This window comes from Branchiostoma belcheri, unplaced genomic scaffold (genome assembly GCF_001625305.1).
Source record: "Branchiostoma belcheri isolate BF01 breed outbred unplaced genomic scaffold, Haploidv18h27 scaffold44, whole genome shotgun sequence".
In the NCBI taxonomy this organism is placed as follows: Eukaryota; Metazoa; Chordata; class Leptocardii; order Amphioxiformes; family Branchiostomatidae; genus Branchiostoma; species Branchiostoma belcheri.
Genome location: NW_017804065.1, coordinates 309,043 through 329,235, shown reverse-complemented (window position 1 = coordinate 329,235; position 20,193 = coordinate 309,043). Strand labels below are relative to the sequence as shown.

At 41.2% G+C, this 20,193-nt stretch overlaps 1 protein-coding gene and 1 pseudogene across 1 annotated transcript in view; both read right to left on the bottom strand.

Moving 5' to 3' along the window:
• LOC109478408 (fidgetin-like protein 1) overlaps positions 1 to 19,656 on the bottom strand; it is a 98,452-nt gene extending 78,796 nt beyond the window's left edge. Inside the window, exon 1 of the mRNA XM_019779936.1 lies at positions 19,545 to 19,656. The gene's annotated coding sequence lies outside the window, so the exon portion shown is untranslated. The remainder of the gene's footprint in view (positions 1 to 19,544) is intronic.
• LOC109478407 lies at positions 10,207 to 19,713 on the bottom strand (annotated as a pseudogene).
• Positions 19,714 to 20,193: the final 480 nt, after the last annotated feature.

The window sequence follows — 20,193 nt, the reverse complement described above, 5'->3', positions numbered from 1 at the left end:
GGGACACACATGCGTGGACATCTTGGTCCTTAAGTGCGGGCTGGCTACACCGGCAAACCCAGTAATTCACACATTTATCCCTCCGTGCAACAATTTATGAGTACTCCCTCTATAAATCAGTATAGCCCAGATGCACTGTGTATATCACTGTCCAGAGAGCAACCGGGAAAAGGTCACTCCCTTCCCTGCATTTTGCCGGTATGAAGAGCGAAACAGTGCTGTGAAAGAAGAGGAAGCAGTTCGCTAACGGTAGACGTGCCACAGCCAATAAAGCCTAACAGCTCACATCCGCACAATAAAATACCGAGGGGAATTCTTTTTAAATTCACGACAAGGATAAAGGCATTGTTCTTACGATTGTCGCCCCAAACAGGATCATTTTTTTCAATTGAAAATGAAAAGGACATTGGCACCCTCGAAACAAGGATGAATGGTCCTCCGCGAGATCGGTTGAAAAGACATTGACGGTGATCAACCTAAACACAGCCTCAATGGCCTACAGGAATGCTGTCTTTCAAAGGGTGAAAAATGGTGGCTACTTTTTCTCACCATCCAAGTCTGGGAGCTGGACAGAATCGAAGGGTTTGCATCACAGATGCAAGGGCAGGCATTCATGGTGGAGAAAGTGGGAGGACAGGTTTTTAAGTGCCGATTGTTTGGCCTAAAACTAACATATACCCCCCACTATACACAGCTGCTAGCAGTTGATAGAATTTAGCAAACTAAACCATTATAATCTTTGTTCCAACTATTTTTCATACATCAATTTCAAATGTACATCTGTGATAACATGCCCTCATGTCATATATCTGTAACTATAGACTAAATGTACTGAAGAAAAATGTAATGACATGTATAAACAATACATCAATCAAGGAGGGTGACATGTGAACGAAATACAGCATGTATTTTTAGTATACACAATAGGATGAAAAAACAATGGGAAAATAGCAATTTGGTCCATTACTAACCCTTTTGAAACACAGACATAAGTCTAATGATTCTACGATTTCATCTCCTGAACAATGCCTAGGCAAGCCCCTAGCTTATCAGTCTTGTCCAATATAGTGACCTAAATTTGTCCGAGTGCTTCAAAAACAAGATTAAAACACTATCAGCGAATCGGAAGAGAGCAAATTATGCCTCATGAAAAATTTGTGCATCTGATAAGGCCAGTCACTTTGGCAGTTGGGCCGGCTCTGGGTGTTGAAAGTAATCTCAAACGATTCCTGTTTCTGATATGGCCAAGCCAACTCTGTTTGTCGTTTAACAGAGTATGATGGTATCATAATATTTTCGCAGGAGAGCACAAGATTGCTGGTAGCTACATTTATACATGCCCTGATACGGTGAAACCTTTGCAATATATCATAGACAGAATAGCTGCTCTCACACACTGTCATAGAAAATCATACAAAAAATACTACATAATTAACTTTAATGTACAATAATTGTACAAGGTAAAACGTCTGGCATCTTTACAAATAGGTAACAACAAACATGAGACTAATCTACCTCAAAAAACACTATGTACTAGTACTGTGGGATGAGGATATGTTTTACAATCATTGGTGGAATTTCTCGCATTTAGGCCTTTTTTTAGCATATAATATTAACATCTTTTTAACAATTTTATATTTCCAAATGACATTCTGATACTGCTGGAATTAAGATTTATACAGCTTAAGATTGAAACTTCATTTTCCGTGATTTCTCATCAAGTTTGATACCTTTATATATCTGCTTGTGTATCAGGGCTGAAATGTAGACCAAGAGGTAAAATTCCATGGACTAAATCCCTACATGAACAGGCCAGCATTTCGCACGCAACATACTCTACTGCCACACTTCCAAATGTGTTTTCCATTAAGGAAGCTGAAAATGTAATAATGGATAAATTTGGATAATCTGGGAGATTAGCAGGAAGCTGATTTGGGGAGGGAAGCAATTTAACTGGCCAGCAGGGGACAAATACTTTTGGCCAAGTTTATTATCAAAGTAAGCAAGAGCCTATTACAGCCGTGGTCAAGGTCTTGCAGTTTACCTATGAGTTAGGCATACTGCGACAAACGGAACATTTGGACAAGAACGATCTTTCAAGATCCCTTGAATTTGAAAAACAATGGGAACAAACAAGTGGTCATTCTGTTCATATTGATTCTAGATATAAAGACACAGTTAATATGTAGTATTCTACTTCTGGGTATTTGATAAAAGATACAGTTGCAATATCTATAAGTATAACTGTCATAATATACGTGTATTACTCTTCAGACTAAAAATAATCTAATCCTAATCTTTTTATAAATACTACAATATAACCTTACTTTATATACATGTATGCAGTCACAGCTGGCCAAGAAGACCACTTGGGGGACCAATGAAATCTGGTCTACAGTATGTGGACAGGTCATCACAAATGAACAGGATTCTTAATGTAACATTTGTGTCAATTGGAGGGCTTGCCTCTCTTAACAAGTTATCCTGATTTTCATGAGATAAGTTGTAAAAATTGTCATCATTGAGATGCAATTAACATATCTTTAGAGTAAAAAAAATTGTGTCCACTAGTGGTTTATTTTTTTCAGGTACAGGAACATAGGATGTTCAGGTCTGGGCCTGTACCTAAATAATTTTAGTGAGTACAGGTACAGGTACTGAGCCCTAGTCAGGAGATATTCCAGGAAGTATTCTATGCTGTCATTATTGGAAAAACCAGTGCTCTACTGGGACAGGGACTAAATCAAGGCATGTTAATCATTAATAATAGGATAAGAAAGCAATCGCTGCCCAAGAATTTAATCGATACTCGGGACATCAGGTCTAACACAGACCCAAAATTTTATACTCAGTCAAGTCAGGCGAAGACCTTTCCACATTTTGCAATTGTATAATCTGGTTAGGGCTCAATTTCACATTCTAGGTGTTAAATTTAAAGCTTCAAATAATTCAAATACATGTTAGAGAGTTATTTACCGTAACAATAACCTAAAATCTTTCACACATATCTTTCATTGAAATCTAACATTAAGGTTTTTGACATTTGCCTCCACCTTTTGTCTATGCATAAGGAATTAAGAATTATAGGGTTAGTTAATTACTTAATAAACATTTGTCTATGTATAAGGAATTAACGATTATATCATGAATTAATTGATTAAAGATCAGTTTGTCTATAAATGTCACTTATTTTTTATTTCTTTTGGGTGTCTAACCTTCATCAATGTAACATCATTAAACTGAATTTGTTTGCCTCAAGCATAACTTATATGTATATAAAATACAATGTTTATACAGCAACTTGTGCTTGTGTATTGATATGCAACTAGCAATACTGCAGATAAAGTTATGACTTCCCAAAATATGTTTCTTGTTGGGTACAACGGGCTCCCAGCTTATACAACTTTCATCTCGTACATCGATCAGCTAATCCGACCCAGCTCAAGCAGGTTTCTTACAAAGACCTAAATGCCTGAAGCATGCACTTAGAATGCACAAGGGGATCTCTCCATGTCCAGGCTGTCCCTAACCTGGCAAAATCCCAATCTTTAGACAGGTGTCATAGAAGGGACACGGCCAGACTGAACTATAATACTGTTGATAACAAACTGGGTTTTAGAATACATGTAGTTATATAATAGGTAGTTAACAAATTGAGTTTTATACTGCATTGATTAAGGTTAAGACATCCAGGTAGAATATTTTGAGAGTCTTATAATAGACAACAGACTGAGTTTTATAACAGTTGATAAACTGAGTTTTATAGTATTATGAATTGTATACACAGGACTTGCATCATGTAGGTAATTGTTTTTCTCATCAAACAAAAACATAGCTAGGTAACAATTTGAATTTGAAACACATAAGAATGCTATACAATCAATATCCAATACAAACTGATTTCAAGAAAAAATGGACAATTAAACTTCATCGACTATTTCACCTTCAGTCATCAACCTATATTTCATATTGGATTCCCTCATTCAGTCATTGTTCTGATTTCACTACAAAAACAAGCTGAAATAAACATGGTTTTAAAAATATCTAAATTCTAAGATTGTCTTAGTCCTTCTACACCCAACCCTCCACCGGTCACACAAATCTCAGCAATAGCATTCTAAAGGGCAAGGAGGTTCATGACAGCCATAAGGAGGTTCACTGTTTATCATACGAAGCCTGACCTCATTGCTAGGTTATTGAGAATGACAATGCCCAATGCTAATAGCCCCCCTATAGAGGAGGAGGGATAAATAGTGCTTCTTCACACCTCTTTCTAAAACAGCTTTACTGTGCTCCACCCTCTAGATATTGGCTTTTATTGGGTGCTTTAGGAGATAATGTTAACCCACCCCCTCCATTGAAGAGAAGTACATCTTTAACACCTTTTCTCATCTTTATGAGAAGTGGCCTAACAGTAGGTCTGTCTTGAATGGAAGATTCTTGAGCTGTTTCCCAAATGATAAGTAGCCATTATGCATGTGCTGAGGATCTGTCAGGTAGCTGTTATGGAGAAGCTTTTTCTTAAAATTACTTCTTTCTGATAAATATTCTCTCAAACTTTTTCAAGGATTTGTTTATTCTTAGTTTTGGAGAAAGCTTTACCTCAAAAGCTCTAGAACTTAGTAGAAGTAGTAAAACTAACCTTGAATCCTGAAACTTGAACGAGGACATCAAGGATGTCAGTAGAACTAAAACAAATGACTGTTGGGGTCAAATGTCAAATTAAAAAACATTGATTACATCAATCCAAGGATCACCTCTCATCTTACTTAACAGAGGGAAAACACCATAAGAAAGCCTGGAAGTGACAAAAGTAACTGCCAAATATCCTACCTGCAAGTTTGGCCTCAGTGTAGAGAAACTACCAAAGTGCCAGGGTGTCCCACCAGAAAGTCAGGGAAAAACACTAATCTCTCACCACCACTAAGCCTGCAAACAAGTACTGTTTTGGCAATCCCTTCTTCCTTCATTTCTGTAGCTCTTGAAACGTGGACCAGACATTTCACTTCACCCTATCCATGGACAAACCAGAGGAATGGCCCCTGCCTGCCTGTTTTACCTCACTCAGGCTTGGCCAGTATCAACCCAACCAGGTAAAGGGGTCAACCAGGAGTCTGTGACCTCTAGTGAACCCCCTAACCCCCTTGTTCTGACACATATTCAGCCTTGGGGCGGCTCTCATACCTCTAAGGTCACTACAACATAAACATAACCCCCTGACCGACAATTTCCTCCACTTGTTACTATTTGCGGAACTCCTGGCCCGAACAGTGCCCTCTTGAACCGACACCCCTGCCCATGATATTCAACTTGACAATAGGGGCAGATAAGACGCTGACCTGGGTGAGAAGGTAAGTTTTCAGGTCACGGTGGGGTCACCACGTGGTGGTTGGTTGGATTTTCAAAAGCTTTCTACTACAAGGAGAGGCGCAACGTTCGCCCTGCTTAGCAATGTCGTGATGGTCTGCATCGTTTATCTATTGGTTGACGTTGGACTCGTGGAAAATCCATACATCACAAGGGCAAGGTGGCATGAAAAGAAACAAGGACGCGCAATCTTTTAGAGGTCTTAAATATTTAAGGCTTGACCAAAAATGTTGATTTCCTTTGAGCCCACCGCCATGACGGACTTGTTACCAACGGGAGATCGAAATGCACAGTTATGGAAACGACAAAAATATTGGGAAAAAGTGACGGCAATAAAAGTGCAAACATACTTCTATGGAAAAAAGTGTCTGCAGATGCCGTTCTTTCCACATGGAGACCCCCGATGCCGATATTTTCTCATTATTTTGTAAAGAGTCGATAGCTGTCTCTGTAAGTTGTACATGGCTGGCAGTCAATAAATGTTCCGGTGCCGGTGATTTCAGATAGATTTGCTTGGCTATTACGCCATAACCAATGGCTGGCCCATCAGAATGATTCTGTCAGTTAGGCCCTGACAGACTTAGTACGCTGTAGAGATGCCATTACCAGAACAACAGCAGCCCGAGACATTTGGTTGTTTGCTCGCAATGGCCTTGAGAGAGAGAGAAGAGAGAGAGGAGGCGGATCAAACACAGGGTAGACTTTCCACCACATCTGGAAGTGAAGGCTAGCCAGCCAGGCCAGGCCCACCAATAAAGCTCTGTCCTATCTAATCCTGATAAGGCACTTCAGCTAAATTAATAGATGACATATTTCGGATGTAATCAGATACCCTTAGCGAGGAGAGAAATCAAAGGGACTGGGAGAAAACTGCCTAGCTCTGCCGATCCTTCCTGCTTGTTAGAGGGGCAGAAGATGGATGGACTCCGTAATTCAACTGAACAGGGCTGAGGCTAGACAGCCAGCAAAGCCAGCAAATCACAATCAAGCAACACCACTCCACTACACACAAGGACCCGCTAAACGCCAACCTGGGTGCAGTTGTGAGGCCTCGCTTGTCAGGCCGAACTGACATTTCTGGACTGAGATCTGTCATCCAAAAGAGACAGGGATCGTCACTCTGCCTGCTCCACATTGCTCAGGCACATGTAGAATTGAAGCTGACAATTAACAAGCCCTTAAATGACAGGAGTAAACAACCCTTTCCAGGTTGGCAGAGGGATGGATGCTGGGTAGTTCTGGCACAGGGAAACAAGCACTGTGAAAATGTATGTAACTAGGACAAATGGAGTCACACACCTACATCACACGTCAGAAAATATGACCTAAAAAATAACCAACAGAATCAGTTAAACTGTCTCACAAGACATTCAGGAGACCTTGTGGCAGTCACATTTGTAGTACAATTGTTATATTGTACACGCAGGCTGTGACAAGGATCTAAGACGACAGCCTTTTCCATAACAAGACAGCTGAATTTTGTATGATACATGTGTGACTATCAAAGAATACACTGCCTACAATTGTACAACAAATGTTACCAGACCCTAAAGATATAGTATACCCATGAAACCTGAGAACACCATTTTCTATTTCTCCTCCAATCTGATGCACTGTTTTAACTGCAGGATACTGAAACTTGCCTGCCGTTTACGATACACACAGTATACATGATAAATTCTGATGCAATATAGCTACTCCAGTTTGAGATGTATGGAACAATGTTATGAAAGAGGTACAGGTTAGCTGTGAGATCCCTTTAGTAGCAACAGTTTTACTGGCTTTTATATTGCAATTTGGATTCACTTTCTGTTTATACAATATTTGACCAGCAAGCTATGATTTCTAGCACTGCTTTCAACCTGTCATATATTTTTGCAGTTTTGCAGAAGTACACACGCCAGAAGTAATAGAAGGATAAGATTTTGGACCAGTACAGTCATTATTGTCAACATAATTAAAAGACGATATGGCGTGAGGCCAGTATACATCCATACTTAACCACTTGGAATGATCATTCCTGACTTCACCAAATTGTACTTAAATCACACAATTAAAGCCAATTATACCACCTGGAGACAAAGGTGTAAACAAACAACAACAAAAAACAGAAGTTTCAGAGTTCTATTTTACTTAGCTTCTGAAAGGAAAATCTAGAAAAAAGTTACTTTTTTGACCGTGTACATCTGGGATTAGACGTCTTGTTGACCTATGTCAATCTGACACACCTAGTGCACCTGCACACATTATATCTAGCATTGTGGAACCACAATCCAGACCGCAGGCCATTTGTGGAGTTAGTAGTTATTGGAAGAGCCCTTAGGGTAATATGACAGACAGTAGGACACATTCTTGACATAAGTTGTCTTTCAGCATTTGTAATTTATCTATCATTAGACTGTAAACTTAAATGACCCTGACCATATTGTATGAGGTAAACTGAAACAGCTACATGTATATCTACACTTAAAACAACATTTCTACATTTTCATTTTTCAGTGACTGGCAGGTACAATACCAACCTTTACTCACCAGCTTGTAATTCAGATTTCTGTGTATTAAGATTTGCAATGAACTATAACTCCTTTTTCAGGTCGCAGAAATGCAAGCACGTTTTCTGTGACTGTTTTCAGACGGAAATCGTGACCAAACCACACCACACACTACCTTGGCCTGGAGTCCCAATCCCTCTGTTTATTTTTTCTTCTCCAGAGTCAAAGAAACAAAGTTTACACTGTCGTGTCCTCTGGGTATTACTCCTGAATGACAGTGGTCAGGTAAGCCTGCTAACACCAGAACTGACAAGACAATATTGTTAATATCAGGCCACTATCAACATATTGTTGTTATGTAAATAGCCTTCAGCATGTGAAAGGCTGATCCTTCCTATAAATATACACATTGTATAACAGTGAACAGATTATAGCCACTGATAGCCAACACGTATACACTTTAACTTCCTGGTAAAGACACACAAATGTAAGTCTCACCTCTAAATGTATAGGCTGGACTATAACATGTACAAAACAAACCGAAGTTAGTACCAAGTGTTGAAACTCCCCAGTAAAACTAATTTATTTTCAATGAAGAATGTACTTGCATATTATCATGCAAGACAACATGTAACTAATTAATGACATATTTTGAAAATTAACTTTCATGACTTGTTTCCAACCTACTTGCCAGATGTATACAAACATTCATTTAAGAAAAAAGACAATAGGAACAAATCATAATATTTCACCATATGTTATGACATGGCCTTTCAGGGCTAAAACTATTGAGCACTAATGAAACTTCAAAGCATTGTTGTATGAACTGTTTGTTAAGTGTTACGTAAGAGCAACATTGTTTACACTTTATCATAACCCCCAGCAAGCTTCGAAAATGAATGTTGCCATGCCATGCATGTTGCTCTGCATGTATCATACTGCATTTAACATGTATGACTCCAGAGTTATGTACATGCTGTACACACATTTTTTCAAGAAATATGAACTCTCTTGAACTATACAGTATATATCATCTTCCATGTAATTTTCTTTTCATATATCATAGTTTCATCTTCTTCCTAGGCTGTCCATTTTTACACTGCCATGGAATTTCACGTGAGACTCGACGGGCAAAATGATTTTGGTGAAGTCCATCACAAAAGAGTGGTATCCGTTGCTATTTTGGTTGGTCAATGCCAGGCATAATAGGTCTTTTCAGTCCCCAACAATAGCCTACGGCACGTATAGGGCCAGACAGAAGAGAGGGTTGGGTGGTCTGTAAGATAAATATACTACTTTTAATCATTACTCCCAGGAATGTTAGTGATATAGGAACATTTTGAAGGAAATGTGAAGAAAGCTTTCAGAGAGGGGAGCAACTATGTATTACTTTAAGATCAATGTTGGGAAGGGAAGAAGTCTTCAAACCTTCAAACGAAAGTCTTAATGTCAACTTATATATATACATATATATATATTTGACAATAAACTAGTATATACTGTATGTAATCTGAACTGCTAAAAATTGTTTTGCTACAATTCTTCACAAGTTTCCACTTCAATTCAGTATACTGGTACCGACTACAACTGTTGGACACTCTTGCTCAGAAATAAAGAAACCGTTGATAACCTTCAAACGTCACCAAGCAATGCCTACCTGATAGAGTTAGTCACCTTCTCACAACTTAGCACGACACTTCAAGATGCCGCTGCAGCCCGGGGAAAAAAATCACAACATTCCTGTACACAAAGCAGATGTCCACTGCAGGGTTTTACATGTACGGCAGGCCCGAGGAACTCTCGCTAAATACGGCCAGAGATTACTGGCAAATGGCTTCCCCCGGTGCCGTGATTTCTCCCCGGCCGTGTCCACATCGCTTTCCAGCAACACACACGCAGGCGGGGGTTCCATTCACCCAGAATAATTACTGCAATTTATGGGGGAAAATACCCCTGTTCATATTCAAATGAGGAAGGCAGACACTTTCTTCCCTACTCGTGGTGGAACCCCTGCCTAGTTCTTCCCGGGCAAGTTCACCACGAAGAACAATCCCTCCTTTCTAGTGAGATTATGGGATAATTGGTACAATGTCATTTCCAAGGTAGGAGGGACAAGTTAACCTTGGGGAGAGTAATAAAAGCAGTAGGGCAAGCAAAACTCACGCCAAAGCTTTTATCTCTACAGATGGACTCAGGCTTTTAATGATTCCCTTGATTGTAGGAAAGGAGACCTTCCCGGGTCGTTATCGGCCATTTCCTTAATTGCATGCAGTAAAAATCGCACCTCCCCCTGTTAAGGAGGAAAATGCAAGGAACCTACACTGGCCTGAGGCAGAGGCGATCATAATTGGGAGGCCAAACCAGCATTCGTCATTGTTTGTGTCTTTCCTGGGAATAGAAACACTCCGACAAGCGGGGGATAACTAACAAGCAAAACGCAGATTCACCAAATCCCGGGATTGCCGGCTGCTAGAATAATGAGCCGAGCACTCGGCCTACAGAGGCACATCCTCCGTGGGGTTTTACCCAAATCCAACATGGTTGAACGCCACCAAGGAGACAGTGGTTTTGGCTCTGTGCATGCAGACTGCCTCATTGTATCGGAGCTTGTCATCAGTGCAGAACATAACGATGACTGACAGTCAGGATGATGAGGACACAGGAGAGAAGATGATCAGGGGAGAAAGGAGGGAGTACTTCACCGTTATATCCTGTAAATCGTGATAATTTGTTGTAAATTTATATAAATTTTAGGAACAGATACAGGGGTTGGTACAGATGCGGATGTCTAAACAAGTTTGACCAGTCATCCGTAAGTTATACTTGTAGCCAAACATGCTTTTTAGTTATAAATGGTTGTCTTTGTATGAAGGTTCATATCTTCTAATCTAAAACCAAAAGTACATGTACTTACAACTTTTCCTGATTTTCAAGTTGTCATCTTTGAGATGCAATTTACCCATCTTGAGTATAAAATCAGTATCCACTAGTGGATTTATTTTGCTCAGGTACAGATATACCAGAGGTTCCGGTTTGGACCTGTATCTACATAGATAATTTCCCCAGTACAGATACAGGTATCAGGTACGCAGCCCTAGTCGCCATGTCTGCCATCACAACTCTGAGGGGAGGGGGAGAAACGACCATGCATAGCTCCACAAACTTCAGAACCTTACCTCCCCAACAGAATCTATGACCAAACAGTCTCTCTTGCCACTTATACTGTAAACCAACACACTTTTTGCCACAGGATTTATACCATGGGTGTACTAAAGTGCAGACCAAAAACTACTTCCAGCCCTGCAACCAAGTAAGAGAAAGTTACAGCCAATTTCTACTACTAGTACTACTATTTTCCAGCAACCCACTGGAGTGTGGTAGAGACCAGCATTTCTCCAATACAATCTACCCCTTCCGTTTCCTTTCCTGTAAGCATCCCTACCAGGTAAGGGAAAGTTGCGGTGGAGAACCTGCCTGGGCGTACGACCGACTGATTTCCTCCCTCCCCGCCCCATTTCCTCCCTCCGTCGTCCCAAATTGTTGCTGGCGAGATGGAAGCTTCTGTTGACGCCACATCTTCCCCCCGAAACGGCTGGATTTGTCAAACGACCAGGGGAGACACAAATCATTATGCAATTTCTGCTGCGGCCGGGAGAGCCTGTAGAATGGATGGTGGGGTGCTTTCCGTTCCACAGCAATTCAACCGTAACACGTACACTGGCAGCGTCCACCCAGCAGACGACCCCATTATTTAGTTTACCCATATGTGCAGACATACACTGGGAGTTTGTGCTCAAATACCCATGACATTCTCCCCCCTTTACATCTCCTCTGCAAGTGATTCCCTCCACTCTAATGCTTGATATCTCTTCCTTCCTATCAGCGTAGCAACACAACTTGTCCAGACAACCCTTGGAAGTTGCTGTGGGAAAAACAGCCTGATCTGTTAAAACCTGAGATTTCCAGCTCAATTTTTTTCACTTTGACAGATAGCTTGCAGAAACTTCGATTCAACTCTTTGGTCTTACCAACACACCAAGCCACTCATTTATCTCAACCTGGGGCTTCAAACTTTCCAAATTTCCTGGAAAGTCCAAGTTCTAAACCAGATTGAGACAAGTTCTGGACAACAGGCTGGATTTTGTGGCTGGGTGAGATTGATGGGGAGACAGAAAATTACAGAGTAAACCAGCAGCACAGAGCTGAGAAAGGACAGATCTGCATGAAACAGAGACAATGACTACCATGCCAGCTGCAGCCTTTTTTAAGGTTCTGATATTAACATGTAAATTCCACTACTCATAATAACAGTTATACTGATTAACCAAACATCCTATCATAGTACGATATGCAGATTGGCATTCACTGGCTTCCTGAAGATCAGCAGAGTTGACCAATCCCAGCCCTGTTTCATGCCATGCGTTAGCTTGACAAATACCCAACAACCTTGGCTGGAGACTGAAAGGTGCTTTTCGGCAGCAGAATGGGAAAGGACGCTTTCGACACTCTCACACTGCTTGAGCCTCGTGGTCACTGGGAGGACACTGAAGAGAACACGAAGTGGACATTATGCTTCTACCGACCGGACAAAAGGCCTGTAACAAAACGCTTGACAGGACCTTCAGAAGTGAATGGGACGGATCTAAAAAGTTTCTGCCTTTTGCATTATATTTCTGTGTTCAATGCTACGTGTGTGAAAGGAACCGGTCTATCCAACAGCCAGCAGGAGAAATATGATTCATTTTACCCAGACAAATTAGTTTAATGTCCTGCCACTTCTCTTCAAGTTCATCTTTCTGGGGATCCTGGCGGCTCCCTCTAAAAATTTTTTTATCCCTTCACAACTTGACCCATCGTCTAGGTAAGCCTTGAAGAGGAATTACCATCTTAAGAACGGCCATGGCGCTGCTTTTGGTGTCCTGTGTGAGAAAATCTGCAATGACAATAGAGTCTCAAGATTGATGAGGGAAAAGCAAGCCCAATTTACAGAGCTGGCCAGCTAAGGACCAATTACAGGCAACACAACACACGACAGACTACGTTTTTCCTATTCATCCACAATGTCTGACATGAAAGATGCGATACAGCCTTGGTATTCCTCAACAAATTCCCTGTCACTCAATGGTAACCAGGTAATAAACAAACCAAAGGTTCGATAGAAACATAACTAACAGCGGATTCAGATTTTCCTATCCGTTGTGGTGTTACCTTGGGGAATTTTTCCTGACAAATAACATAGTGATATCCAATCTCTCGCACTCCTTAATACACAACATTAGATGTAATAATCACACTTAATTGCTTATTAATAAGCTCTGCTGGAGTGAGTCACCAATAGATAAAAACTTGACTGTCGCCCGGATGCTTCGCTGATGGAAGCACCACTTACACGATATGAGGGAAGCTACATGGCCCATCACCCAGACTGGCCAGGGAAGGCTTCGGACATTGACAAAGCTGTATTGTTGGCGCTGAAGTTGCCGGAGTGGAACCGTCTGACAGGCCCATATTATCTGGAGGGAAGAATGGAAAACATATGTGTTGGTGGACTTGAAACAGCCCACTGTGGCCGTGCCTCTACTCCCTGCGCTATGGACTCGGAGAGACCATGTTGTGGTTTGACCTGTTCAAACACCAGCTTATAAGGCTATAAAAACCAGGAAATTCCCCATTTGACCCAGGGTAACATCTTGATTACAGAGGTAGTAGCACCAACAGGTCCCGTGGGAACCGTGCTAGGGGTGGGGCACCAGCCAGCACTCTCTCACAGGTACAAGTTTCCAAAGGGTGAAGTTCCTGGTGGCTCCCCTGAATGGGGTGATTTCACGGTCCTCCCAAGTAGAAGGCTGTTTGCTTTCGCTCCTGTTTGTTTTGTGGTAAACACAGAGGATCAAAGTTAACATAATTATCACAGCAGTCTCCCAGATTCTCTTCAGTCTTCACATTTTTCTGTGGTGTCGATCAAAAGTCTGGTTTGGCCACTTAAACTGAACTCTCACTTTTCAAAGAAAACAAAAATGTCAAATCTAATCCACCGTAACTGAATGGAAGCTGATGGACTAAAAGAGTTTTGGAGTTGCAAAGAATTAGTTCAGTGTGACAATTACAATTTTACCCAGCACACTATCATTCACATCTGGAAGCTTGGCTCTAAGTTCATTATGCAATTTGATCCTTTTTGCCAATAAAAGAAGTCATCCTGGTTTAAAATTACAAAAACCAAACATTAAAAGAGGCAACTATTCCATACATATATATTTGGTTTATCAGAGTCACTGATACAGAAGAAAACTAGCTTGTTTTGTATGAAATACAAATTTTTACTATTGCACTACGTACTGCACTTTTTGCAATATCTGTGTTTTAATGTATTCCAGACTCCTACATGTATGTTTCTATTATATCCAGTTGATATCTGGCCTGAAGGCTGGAAATGGGAATAGCAACAATCTTAATAACTCTAATTTGAAAGAAATTCCTTCATATTTCAAAACCTAGCTTGAAGAAATCTCAGGTTCACCCCTTAAGTCTTCTCTTGTATCAAAAAACAACCTTGAAAGATGCACAATGTTCGACATTTTATCAAGCTTATCTTAACAAGAGAAGCAACAAATCTATACCTTTCCAGGTCGCTGCTACCTTGTGATTGTATCTATGTCAAACCTATCTGTTAATCCTGCTTGATTATTGTTTATGTTTTCATACCTGTGATATAACAGGTCCCACTTATCATTGTATATGTTGGATCAGGTGGGATCTTGAAACGACAACCCAAGAAAATCTCCCCGAGCTATCTCCTCCCTCATCTTCTCCCACGGTTTATACTGGATTGACTCTATAAGAAAGTCAAGCACTGCAAAATAAATGACTTGAATCTGCATATTGTGCCTGCAGCGGGCCAAGATGTGAGATAACGCAAAGGAAGGGAACCAGAGGGCCGAAATTACATAAATACACATGCAGATAAAACGATAAGGGCCCAGCGTACTCCATCACAATGAAATATTTATAATTTGATGCCTCTATCAAATCGGATAGGAGTCCACTTGTAAAAGCAGACTGCAGTTACAGTCCTGGGATGTGGACAGAAAATAGATGACCACACTCTGGGACGGACACAGTGGTGCCTTTCTGGTGAGGAGAGGTAAAGACAAAAGATGACAGTGAAAAACAAGCGGAGGAAATATCAGATGTCCAGGAGGAGTGAAGGGAGGGGGCCTCCAGGCACAATTGATTGCACGGCTATGTTACCTACAAGGTAGTGGTGGGCTACAAAAGAGTGATATGCATGCTCTATAATTCTTAACTAGAGATTAGATGCCGGTCGAAGCTGTATACCTTGGGGGGAAAACTTGTGTGTGCCATGATGAATCAGCGGCTGGTATTCAGATTTGGCAACCGGAGCCCACCGCGAACTTGGAGCTAACTTTGCTGGAGAAACCCGAGGAAGGCCAGTTGCAGCGGCCTGTTTGAAACCTAGATGTCTTATGGGACTGGACACAAAATATAAATTAGAGCTGATTACACAGAGAAAATATGACTGGTTTGAATTAACAACAGAAGGCTTGGGCTGTGCCGAGGGAGGGGGATTGACCACCAGTCTGTGAAGTTCATTAGCAAACAATTTTGCCACTGTCCGACTCCATCAGACACGGTTTGGCCAGTAAAATGGGAGGATACAAATCATAAGCAAAAGGTACAATGCTTTCTAATTGCAATAAGGATGAGCTACAGAGATCACAAGAATACAAATAAATCAAAATCATGAAGCAAGCTTGCCTGAGATGTGAAAATAGTACTGTAGTTCAAAACTGCAATGATAGAAATGGTAAGAAAATGTACAATTCTTTCCGCTTGAAACAAAAATATAATAAGCCAAAGAGGCCACATGAATACAAATACCGAATCCAAACCATAATACAAGCTTGCATTATTAGATATAAGAATGAAAATAACATCTTTCAAAGCTGTGAACTTTGATAGTTTGAACCAAAAGCAGCACTGACTACAGTCCCTCTGGCAATCTGTGTCTTTCTACGTTGTTCTGGTTACAATAAAACGTAGGACAGCCAGAGTGTATTCAAAACTCATTTCACATCAGTAAACCGATATTGAGTAGTGGCCTGGGGCAGTTCTAAAACTAATGGTAAACACACACAATCATAAAGTAGTTAGACTATTTAAGCTTTAGCACTTGCAAGTGATGCGGCATTTTGTATTCAGGTGGAGTTCCTTAATCAGGTCCTATCTGGCCATCACATTAATTTTCCACTGAATTCGGTTTGCCCATGCAGGGTTATGTCCATCAATGCAACAAAATTTTCTGCAATGAATTTGTCAGCTTGGAAACACCAACCCTGTATCCCCATCTTAATTCAGCCCCTAGGGAGGGAAGAAATTCCCTTACAGAACCGTATTAATAACTTTGCACTTTAATTATAACACATCCAGCTTTACTACCTCATCATTAATTCATACCCTAGAAAGGCTTTCTTCCGTAATTTTATAAATTTCTGGAGACGATTAAGTAAATGGCACTAACACCGCGCTCCTTGTGTTTTGGACCATCTGTTCGATGTGTAAATAATTAAAAATAAACCACAAAAAAGGACAAACAGGGATGTTCTGGCCACTCCTGCAATAACTTAAGTTTCAAAGAGATAGCTCTATCTTGTACATATGTCAAACCCTACTGCTTTTGCCCCCTTTATGTATTATAGCCTAAGATAAAGACAACAGCAGATGGAATCTAATAAAAGTGCCTACTTGGAGAGATCCAGGCAACATCGGCGCTATCTACATGTAAAATCATTTGGACTGTAGACTGCACAAGTGCAGGAACAGCGCCTGATTGCATAAATTGGTCCGAATTGAAAGCAAGTCCCAAACACAACCACCCTAATTCAAGGGCCAGTCCTCATAAAAATGTATGCCGTAAAATATATAGATCATATTTTTGTCGCCGGGGCATGTTTCGGAATATGAAAGCATGATGGAGTGCCGTGGGACATGGGGGATTAGAGGGAAGACTGAGGCACGATAGATGACCACTGCACCCAAATAGGGATACATGTCCACCTCGTTGCAGCCGGGATCATACATACACATACATGTACCGTGAAATATGTATCTTAATTTATTGATAAGCATTCTGCCAATAAGTCGGCTACTCTAGTGGGCACCCTTAGCTTAGTCAGCCAGGCCGTTCGGACGGATTTATGTATAGTCCGGCCTAATGCTGTCCTACATCCAACTATAAATATTGCCGCGGCATCTCCAAAGTCAGAATGGAAAATCATACCTTGGAATAAAAATGAATGCAAATGAGCTCTATAGGTGGGAAATTTTTATTTCGTAGAGATTGGACGATCCATTTTGCAGCCGCTCTCTCTGACCACTACGTAGGCCGAACAGGCTGGGACGCCAAAAGGTAGTAAAAATAGAAATCACTGAGGAATAAAATGCACTGCCCATAAAGAAAATGCAGCCATAAAACTCGACAACTTTGAAATTTACGACAACTGTTACAGTGTTGTAAGTCTTCAGAAAGTCTGCTGTTTCCAAAGCACAAGATTCCAACTTTGCCCACAAAAGCGAATGTCATTCATTCATACGTGGCAAACCTCCATGCCTAATAATCAAGTCCGAAATACGCGGCCGGAAATTTACCATACTTAATAATACAGGGCATTACCGACGCAAAAATAATCCCCACTGCGTACATTAAGCTGGCAAAAATACCTTGTAATTCATTCGTTTTTGCATGCGAGCAATATAGAGGTATTACGGGCAGGTGTTAGGGAATTATATACTGGGACACTACACTAACTACGCAGCCTGTACTTCTGCTATCTGTAATCTCCATACAAATAAATCAGTAAATACTGCCCACTGGGTTCTGAATAGCTGAATGAAAGGACTTTCTACTCCCTGACAAAAACACATACACAGGGCTTGGGCCAGGGTGCATAAATCAAGGAGATGCATAGAGAAGAGAATCCTATTTCCTCTGATATCTACCACATGTATGGAGATTAGGGACCAGGTAATAGGAGAGATGCCATTAGTGTCTGAAGCGCAGGGGTGCTGACTGTGGCCAGGAATTTTTCATGGCATCTCAAGTCCAGTAAATACGCGTGCCAGATGTGGGGGGAAATCTTCTTTTACAATGTCGCTGGTCCCAATTTACTCTCACATACCTTCGCCTTGGCCAGAACAGGGACAAATTGGGTATACAGTCGCCAACTACTACACTCCGAACCTTTTGTTGTGGGCAGGCAAAATCGCACGGTTTAGGAAACTTTGGATAAAACCTGAGCCACACTTTCATTCACAACAATAGCTATTCAAATGAAAATTAGTACAGTTATACTCACCATGTGGCAAAGAAAAGAGATTCTCAGCTTACCTAACGTCTGTGTATTTCACACCTAAAAACACTTCACACCAGCAACATCCATCTTTGTACCAATAGCAATAGATGTAATTCTTTCAACTGACCAGTCTCTCCTTTGAGGTGAAGGAATTTTGCTAGGTGTAAATTGTTATTCTCCTTCTTCAGATAGTTACGCTTCCTCTCATACTGTGACATCCATAATATAAACTTTCACTTTCAGCAAGGAGCCAGCTAACACTTTTCTTTCTAATTTCTTTCTCTCCTGTTTGCTTGCATCTAGATTTATACATTGTAAGGTTTATCCACCTTTTAAGTGACACACTGTATCCATCCCAACACCAGCAGTGTTTCGTGGTGGGGCTCTCTTGGCACAAGTTTTCGTTATTAATTCCACCAAGCCAGCTGGAAGTCTAGCACTGTACAAGCAGGCTAGTGTGTATAGAGAGTGTCAGGTATACAGACGGTGACAGAGGTGGGGGGAAAGCAGGGGGTCCCGAAGGGGGGAGGGGTCATGATTTGAACGAAAGAAGAAAAAACGGACTGACTACCAAACCTCTCCAAAACTTGCAAAATTCCTAAATATCTTTGCGTCTTAAAGAAAAGAAAAAGGCAAGTGTGTAAGGTTAGCTACTTTGACGAAGATAAATTGCTTGGTTCATGTTTTCTTACGATAACCGAGCTGTAACGTTAGATGAAGGTGTGGAGTGAGGTAAGCTAGAGAGTGACCTGAAGCCGTAAGAAGGTCCTTGTCCTGATTCGGTATGAAGAAACCCTCCAGGCATCGCTGCTAACATGTCAACGTTAAAAGTAGAAGGAGATGCTATTCTAGCACTGCTGCATCTTGGGCGGACAGTGGGAGTTGAGGCGCCGCCTGCATATGGAGAGAGGCGCTGGGCCGAAGCTCCCATCCCTTGCTGGCCGGCTGGGTCCACTGCACGCCCGGCCCAACCCCCCACCGCCACACCGCGAAACCGCGCCGATGCAAGCAACGAAATCTCACACAAACCTACACCAAACGTCCCCAGAAACCTACAACACCGAGACCCAAAACTTCCCAGAAAGTTGCAGATTTTGACGGTAGGATGAGAAATTGCGCGGGAAGCTAGATTTTGGCCGGGGCGCCTCGGCGCGAAGATGACTCGCCTCTGCCCAGGCCTTTCAAAAAAGATGGGCATGAGGAAAATCACATCGTCTGCTGACCGGCACTCCCTTCACATTCCCTCAGAATATGTTCTCCCCATACGCACACAACAACTACATATGGTTTGATAGTTGTATGGTTGACTTACTTGCTAGAGAGAGCAGAAGTTGAGCGCAGAAGTGGACCGCCCGAGGCACGGACTGATCAGCTACCGCCAGCACTTTCAAAACAATCCGCCATGTTGGATCAAGGACGTCCCACAATGCACTGGACCTTTGGTCACCCGGCTGAAGGCATCCGTGCAGGGGGCAAACCATCTTAGCAATATTCTCACTTTCACTTTTTAAACCGCTTTGGTTGAAACAGGGACATGTTATAAAAGGGACATCGGGAAAAGACCTGTCTAAAATTGTGAAAAGAAGAGAAAATTGTGATGAAAATCATCATGTTTCTTTAGGCAATTAAATTTTTGGTTCTTGAATTTCCCCACTTTTTTTTACATAACGTTAATGTCTGATATGAAAAAGAAACTAAATATCACATTGAAAAACTAAACTAAAACTATGAATTAAACCCTAAATACTAATTTTGGCACCATCAGCTGAAGGAAGGCTTTTGTCTTCCTGGTTGTTACAGTTTTGCCATCTATCAATGTTTGAAAAGTTAAAGATTCATAGCTTTAAATGTTAACCAGCTTAGTATGTTGACTTTGTGGCTTGTGTGGTAGCATGTCGACCTTTCACAGGATATCTGTGTCTAATTCTAATTTTATGTTGCTTGCCTGCATGCTCCATCAA